The sequence below is a fragment of the Corvus moneduloides genome, chromosome Z (genome assembly GCF_009650955.1).
Source record: "Corvus moneduloides isolate bCorMon1 chromosome Z, bCorMon1.pri, whole genome shotgun sequence".
In the NCBI taxonomy this organism is placed as follows: domain Eukaryota; kingdom Metazoa; phylum Chordata; class Aves; order Passeriformes; family Corvidae; genus Corvus; species Corvus moneduloides.
In genome coordinates this window covers 73,108,000-73,116,537 of record NC_045511.1, presented here as the reverse complement: position 1 = coordinate 73,116,537, position 8,538 = coordinate 73,108,000, and the positions used below count along the sequence as shown (strand labels likewise).

Sequence of the window (8,538 nt, the reverse complement as noted above, 5' to 3'; positions counted from 1 at the left end):
CCGCCGCTCCCGCTGCGCCTCGCTCCGCTGCCGACACTGCGGCTCGCTTGGCTCCACCTGCACGCGGGAACTGCCTCGCTGCTGCTCGAAGAGCGCTCGGTGCACGTGGCCTGGGCCGCACGGTCCCTGCGCCAGGCTTCCCTTCGCCAGGACACAGCTGACATTGCTCAACAGTCTCAGTGATTAAATAATATTCACGAAAATATTCTTCCATCGGCATATATTTTGACTCCAGTATTAACTGTGTCCAAACGGTTTTCCAAAAGCCCTTGGTAAGAATTAAATCCCAAGAAACATAGAAAAAGTTCTTAAACAACCATGCCAGGAAGTGTTTCAGTTCTTTTTGAGCTTGAATCAAGCTAAAATTTACAAATCGTTGTTCAAGAATCATTTTAAGTTTAAGATAAATGTCCATATGCGGCTCTGAGAGCCAAGAGTCTTCCCACGGTTCCTCCATAGTTTAGATATGGAATAGCAAAGCAAAACCAAGAAGAGGAATCCAAAGTTTCCAGGGTTTACTCACACAAATCAGTCGCTTAGGAATCGGGGATCGTTCTTCTCTCAATTCTCCACCATTATGTTGCTGTGGGGATACTGCAACATACATATACCAAACCAGGAGTCCCGTGGAAAGGAAATATATACAGACAGACAGATTCTTGATAGCTGTTTCAGAGATGTTTATTTCTCCAGCCGCATGGCCGGGGCTCTGCCGAGGAACTGTCACAGTCACGGGACCAAGGGTCCTTCTGCCCGCGCAGGGAACACAAACCAACCAATGGGAACGAGGCTGAGCAGGGACAGGGAAACCCCGTGTCTGTGCCCTCAGGGCCCCTCTCCCAGGGCTACACGGCAGGGGAGGGACCCCAACACCTCACATACCCGCAAATTCTACGGCTCTCAAGTGCTTTCATCTCTGCTAGCAGCTGGAGCTGGAGCTTTGCATTGCCAGTAGAACTTTGCTGCAAGGGCAAAAGAAGCACAGACCTATGTCAGCCTGCAAACACGTTTTGCATACACTTTGTCCACCTTAACTACCAGAAAGAATGCAAGGAGGGCAGCATGTCTTTCAGAGAAGGGCATTCTAGCTGGGTTTTAATTGCTAATTATGTGTCAACCACCTGTTTTGATATATGTTCCCAGGAGCCCCATTGTCTTGTGCTTGCAAAAGGTGTGTGAGTGACAATAGTGGTGATAAACTGAGGCCATTTGAAGAATGTAGGTGAAGAGTGTTGTTAGAGCTTTGGTGTTGATAGTTTAGACACCATTTTTGCCAAGCTGAGAAGGCAAAACCTCTATGGCCATGTGTCCTGTAACTGGCACCTGAGCGAGCGGAGAAACAGGCTGTTGGAATGTCAGCTCCTAATTGCTCCAATCACAAGGCAGTTTGGCACAGCTCAGCTGTGTTGTTCCAAAATTGCACACTCCATGTTCATTGGGATCTTGTGCCACAGACTGCTCAATTTAATGGTTTTAATGTCATTTGAGGTGGCCATAAAGCAAATTGATCTGCGGCAACAGACCACCATGGAACGACTAAAAGAAATCCTGATCATGAGGAACAAGAAGAACTCCAACATTGTCACCTAGACAGGTAAATATTTCTGGTATTATCATATGAATGTTTATTTACATACTTGCAAGGCAAGGGTTAGAAAGCCCCTTACTCACTCATAGAAATTTGATCTTTTTATCATTATTCATCTACTCATATACAATGTAGGAGAGGAAATTACATTTTGTCTGCAATGATCTTGCCTGGCATACATAATTTGAAGAGAGTTTTTTAAAAACCTGGATCAGCCCTCTCTTACTAAATCAACAGCTTCCTCCATGCCATTTGGTTGTTCAGGGTTTGATCTTCTTCAAGTATTTTATGATAATTCCTGATAAACCACCATCAAAATTATTTCCCTTGGGCCAGTCCCACTATTCTCCATTGTTGTGGCTGCCAAAGACTAGGTTCTTGTTTCCAGAAACACATAATTTGCCGGTTTTGGAAGTGTTTTTCTTTTTTATGGAATGTACTTTATGCAAGGTTTTCCAAAAGGTTGACCAAATTCTGTCCTCAGTAGTGCACACCCCCGTGGTCCTGGATAAAAGTAGTGAAAGTTGGTTCTCCTTGTTCCTGGAGTTGATGATGGAATTTATGTGTTGAATGATGAACAGCTAATGTGATGCATCCCTATTCCAGGTTAATCTTTGCCATTACTAAACTGCCTTTTTCCTTTGCTTGCCATATGAGACATTTCCTTTTCCAGGGATGTGCCTTTCTGATTTAAACTGCAGAGATTGCAAGCACTCCATAGCCAAGATGGAGTGTCTCTCCATTTTTTTCTGTCTACAAGTACAAGTTACGTGGAAACAAAACTCCACTCTGCTCTTCTCCATAAGACAATTTAGCCAGGCACATTCATCTCCATGCTGTTGTTTTCTTCCTTCAGCTACCTTGTCAATAAGGATCTCTGGCTGATAATGGAGTATGTGGATGGGCACTCTTTAATGGATGTGATTAGCAAGATGGGAATGAGTGAAGGACAGATAGCAGCTGTTTGTAGGGAGGTTAAGGGATCTTACTTGTGCTTCTGATGGCTTGGACAGGATTGTCCTTTGAAACAATGGTGGTAAGAACAGCAGTGATTTCATTCTCAGAGTTTACTCTACTCTGTTCTTATACTCTTAACTACTGATGTTGTACACTCTCTATATTTATTTATGGTACTCCACTTTGCCTCTCTAAACATTTGCTGGAAGCCTGTCTGTACTGCATTCCTTACCTGCAAAAGCAAAACTGTTGGTAGCAAAATTTTAAATTAATAGCAAAGAAAAAACAGAGACTTATTTGTCACAGTTCTCAGCTGCAAAGGAGAGCATTGAACCCCAAATGGTTTTTGCTTCTGAAAAGTCACTAATGTGCTACTTCTGAGTCTGCTGCCAAGGCCAGCAATAAAACCTTTTTCATGCAGCCTCCTGCCTGAAAGTGATCCACTTCATACCATTTTTGGGCAACCTCTCATTTGTCCTCTGGATGGAGAGAGAGAGAGCAGCCCAAACCAGCATCAGTCCTTCTGGCTCTGTTTTCATGGGGCAGTCTAGAACAGCAGTTGCCTTTTCACTTTCCAAAGCTAATTTGCCTTCACATAAAGAGATACTGCTTGACTAGGGTTGGAGTGGCAAGCTCTTTCTCTTGCCAGCAGCATGTTATGCCATTACTCCCCACTCACCTAGAAAGTAAATCATTAGAGAAAGATCCTTTCTTGTGTTATGAAACCAGATTGCTAACTTTCATCTTCCTATTCGTTTTCTCTCTCTCAGTGCCTGCAAGGACTGGCTTTTCTGCATTCCAGGAAGTTGATCCAGAGACACATCAAAAGTGAAACATCCTTCTGGGCCTGGATGGATCTGTCAAGTTGGGTAGGTATTCTTGGTCAGGTGCAGCATTCCCAGCATGAGGTGTGGGGCTGCTTTGGAGTGACTGCCAGCTGCCCAAATGTAATGCTTGTACATAGACCCCTGCTGCAAGCTGAGAGCACAGTTGCAATGTGCAGGGAGATATCTCAAGGAACAAGGTGTGAAGAGTGGCTTTGGTTTATGCATGTCCCTTCCACAGGAAGGGAGTTACAGTATCTCAAACTTCAGGTGAATAAATAGAAACCACTGCATGAAACATGAAGATTTTGTTTAGTGGCCAATTCCATATTTCCTTGGCCGCAGCCCTGAGGAAACAGCACAGCCACTTTTCTGGCTAGATTCAAGAGCACATTCTCAGAGCATGGGGGCATTCTTTTTCTTGGTTTCCTAATTGAATCTGGCTTTTAGAGTGTTTAGTTTTCTCCTCAGGTGATTTGGCCTCTGTGCTCAGCTCATCTATAAGAAGGAAAAACGCACCTCCGTTGTTGGGACTACTTGGTGGATGGCACCAGAAGCTGTGAGAGGCCAGTGATACGGCCCCAAAGTGGACATCTGGTCGCTTGGCATTGCAGGCATAAAAATCTTCCTCAAAAAAACTTCCTCACTTTATGGAAACCTCTCTCAAAGTAAGGTGGAAATTGTCTCAGATACTAATGTCTTTCTAGTCTGTCCAGTGTTCTGTCTCCCATGAGAAAAAATCCCATTCCTGCCAGGTTGAACTAGTTCCTCTAGGTCTAGCTCTAAAAATGTCCCTGAAGCCCATCAGCACCTGCTGCAGCTTTGGTTCCATGAATGGGAGAACCTCAGAAGAGGAGTGGAACATAAACAGATAAGAAACGTGCCATATTGGCCTTTAGTGATGCCTGAAATTTCGTGTACACATTTTGAACTGTCTTTGAACTCTGTCTCTGAATGACAAGAATTTTCCAGCAGCACATTCAGCAATGTGATAAATAGCCTTTGAAATTGTGTCTGTTTGACCAAATTATTAAATATATACTCAGATAGAAGGCAGATTACATGCCACTCCTCCCCCACCAGGTTCGGGAAAAAAGAAACTTTTTCCTCAAAGGAAAGTGAAAGAGATAGAAACTATTTATTTAACAAACACATAGGAAAAGGATAATAATGCTAAATAATAAAATCTCTCACTGTGGAGAAAAACCTGGGAAAATGTTAGAGTCCTCCCTTTTGGTCTCCCTCCTCCTCAGAGCTGGGACTTGGCCCAGGGCTCTGTGCTCGGTGGAAAGTCCTCCTGATGTGTTCTGATATTGAAGCAGTCCAGCAGAAAAATGGAAAAAAAATGAAATTCCAGGAAAACAAAGTTCAGCTCTCTGGAGAAAAAAAAAAAACAAAACTAAAAACTGGCTGAACAAGCAAGCAGGGTGCTTCTCTGCTCCTCTCCCCACAGCCCAGCAGCAGCAGGGGGAAAAAAAAAATTCTGAGGCGAGAGTGTTATCTCTGTTTGTCCTTGAAAAGCACTGCTTTGAGAAGTTTGCTCAGTTTTCTCTCTCTCTGCTCAGGCTCAGTTTAAAAGCATAGAAAGGTATAAAACTAATTTCTGGGCATAGAGCAGCGATAGGGAATACAACATCAAGTCACCCCAAGACAAAAATGCAGGTTGAATCCTAGAATCCTACACTCACAGAATATGCTGACTTTGCAGGGACCCACCACGATCATCAAGAAGTCCAGTTCCTGGGCCTGCACAGGCCACCCCAAGAATCACACCATGGACCTGAGAGCATTGCCCAAACACTTCTTCAAGCTGTCACGTTTGGTGATGTGACCACTTCCCTGGGGAGTCTGTTCCAGTGCCCAACCACCCTCTGGGTGAAAAACCTCCCCTGACTTAACTTCATGCCATTTACTTGAGTCCTGTCACTGGTCACCACAGAGAAGAGATCAGTGTCTACCCCTCCTCTTCCTTGATGAGGTAGTGTAGGCTGCAATGAAGTCTCCCCTCAGCCTCCTCTTCTCCAGGCTGAACAGACCAAGTGACCTCAGCCACTCCTCATATGGCTTCTCCTCTAGACCCTTCATCATCCTCATGGCCTTCCTTTGGACACTCTCTAATAGCTTAATATTTTTGTTATATTGGGGTGTCCAAAACTGCCCCCAGCACTTAAGGTGAGGCTGCACAAGTGCAGAGCAGAGTGAGACAATCCCCTCCATTGCCTAGCTGGCGATGCTGAGCCTAAGGCACCCCACAACACAGCTGGCCATCCTGGCTGTCAGGGTACACTGAACCTTTCCCACTTCCATTTTTATACAAACAAACAAACAAAAACCAAAACAAGCCACCTAGGTAAATCAAACCAAACCCGAAGCAGTTCTGCTTGTGTTTTACTTTATTAATCACGGAGCATCAATTTTCTCCAAAACAGTACTATCTTTTCCAAATTCATTGGCTCTTTGACAGTTTCAGGCTTCTAAATCATCTGGATATTGTTCTCTCATGTGTCTGGGTGGCCTGGATAAGTTTTGGATCTTGTTTTCACAGATGGCAGCTATAATTGTGTGCTGAATCTTTGCCTGTGTCTTGGTATATTAAATAAATCTGTGACCTTATTACCCCTTTGCAGCTACTGCAAAAGTGGATTTCCTTCCCACTGGACTTGTTTTGCTTTGCCAGCTGTATCATAGGAAACCAACTTCAGCTTCACATAGGCCTTTTTCAATCGTGGAAAAGTTGGAGTCAATTCTCCAAGGAGCAAAAAATGTGGTTTTGCTGATGAACTTCCTACTAAAGAGATCAGCCAATGAAATTGACAGTCAAGGCAAGATCTTTTGGATGTTGGAACAAGTGTGGCTGCATTTATGTTTTTTCTGTTCTGGTAGTGAAAACTTGTCTCTGACCCTCTGCCAGGGAAGAAACAGCCACTGGAAAACTAAGCTTAAGGAATGGGGTCTAGGGGAGCAGGTTCAGATACAGAAGAAACAGGTGGAGTCTCGTGTTTCCCTTTACTTCAGGCCTGATACCTGATAGCCGCACAAGGGACCCCAAAGCTGAAGAACACCTTGCTACAATCCTCTCTCTTGTGTGACTTTCTGAAGTGCTGCCTGGACACAGCCTAGGACAGGAGAGGGTCTGCCAAGGAACTTCTGCAGGTAAATTGTGGAGCAGCTGCAGGCGACATGTTGCGGCGGGTGGATGTTGGGTGCCGCAACCTTCCAGAAGCATCTCCTATATGAAGCCGCTCGGCAGGGCCAACACACTCAAACACACATTCGCACACACCAGATAGGCTCAAGAACGAGTTGACAGCAAAGAGGCAGGAAGGGTTTCTGTATAGGATTCCACGGGAGAAGTTTATTCCAGCCACGCATGTGAACGGGTCCAGGGACAAAGACCCAGAACATGGGAGGGCCCAGGTTTATATACGAGGCCAGAGAGCATCAGGGACCAATGATCTGAGGGCATGGGGGTGGTACACAGGCGAACCAATATGGGAACCAACAGGGAAACTCTGAGGGAGTGGCGATGGAGCAAGGGCCAGTGGGGGAACAGGGAAGGAAGAACTGTTACAGCGGGGATACTGTAACACGCATATATCAAACCAGGAGTCCCATGGAAAAGAAATATATATGGACGGATTCTTGATAGATATTTCAGAGATGTTTATTTCTCCAGCCGCATGGCCGGGGCTTTGCCGAGGAACTGTCACAGTCACGGGACCAAGGGTCCTTCTGCCCGCGCAGGGAACACAAACCAACCAATGGGAACGAGGCTGAGCAGGGGCAGGGAAACCCCGTGTCTGTGCCCTCAGGGCCCCTCTCCCAGGGCTCCATGGCGGGGCAGAGGGACCCCAATATTTCACCCGTTTTATTTTAATAAAAGGAGAATGAAAACAACTGGATAAACATTACAAGAACAGTTTCAAAACAAAACAAGCCACCCTCCTGAGTCTTTAGATGTTCAAACAGATTCTGTGGAACATCTTAGGGCTGACAGAAGGGAGACAGAACTCTCTGAGCATGCTTTGTGGGGAAACTGAGGCAGGAGAGGGTTTAACTTCTTCCCTCCCCCTTTTCATCCCCCACTCGGCATTGGAAAGGGATTTTTGGGGAAACAATTATCAAAGGTATGGTTTTGTGAGGGAAACCATGGATGAAAAAACGGATTGGGAATACACTGGGGGTAATAGGACATAGGGTAAAAGGGAAAGGTGGGATTAGGAAAGGGAGCCTGTAGGGGGGGCTTACAATGGAGATATTGTCTAACATGACTACGATTTTTTGCATGTATACTGCCTTTTACAGGAACCCCATCAGGCCCAGTGACCTGCAATGCTTGTAACCCTTTTCTACCTCGTATAATTTTGAATTCCACCACCTCTCCATCTCCCAAGCTTGGGATGCATTTTTCAGGGTTATTCTTTTTAATAGCAGTTCTATGCACAAATATGTCTTGCTGGTTGTCACACCTTGTTATAAAACCATAATTTTGCTTAACATTATACCATTTCACTATCCCTAAGATCTTAGCTATTATGATCTTTTCACTTTTCCGAGTGGCTGCTGTTTTCTGTCTCACTGCGTCTTTGCTCCCTCTTTTAGTCGCTCCCGTGTTGGAATTGTCGGGGCTGCTGGTGCCTGCGCGCTCTTCCCGGGGTCGCGTTCAAGGCTGCGCAGGCCAGGCCGGGCCGCACCGCTCAGTTCTCCGTGCGTTGCCTCCTCTGGTCGCAGCTTCGCTGCCGATGCCAGGCGCTGCATCTCGGCCGGGCCCCCAAGCGGCGGCCCCCCCGCGCCCTGCTCCAGCGTGCATTTCAGCTGGGTGTGGCTCCGCTCCACCGCCACCGCTGCCAGCCACCACCCACACGCCGCCCCTCTCATTCGGGCGTTCACAGGGCTCGCTCCACCACGTGCTGTGTGGGGCCAGGCAGGCACCACCAGGTCCCGCTGCTCCCGCCACGCCTCTGCTCTTCTGCAGGCTGAACAAGCCCAGGTCTCTCAGCCTTTCCTCAGAGGACAGCTGCTCCGTCTTCAGATCTTTTCTGCATTCCTGCCTTGTACTTTTAGAGTCCATTCAGTTTTACCTGCTTGTAATGCTAGGGAGCAGCGAGGAGTCCCCAGGCAGGTGCAAAGGAGGACCTTTATTTACAAAAAATCCGGACTTTTTATGCC

At 46.3% G+C, this 8,538-nt stretch overlaps 1 long non-coding RNA gene across 1 annotated transcript; it reads left to right on the top strand.

Annotated features, from left to right (window-relative positions):
* The first annotated feature begins 1,113 nt into the window (after positions 1 to 1,113).
* LOC116438099 lies at positions 1,114 to 6,824 on the top strand. The gene is made up of 3 exons (XR_004237590.1): positions 1,114 to 1,594; positions 3,316 to 3,414; positions 6,385 to 6,824. It is a non-coding gene; the product is annotated as an uncharacterized LOC116438099 (long non-coding RNA).
* The last annotated feature ends 1,714 nt before the right edge of the window (positions 6,825 to 8,538 follow it).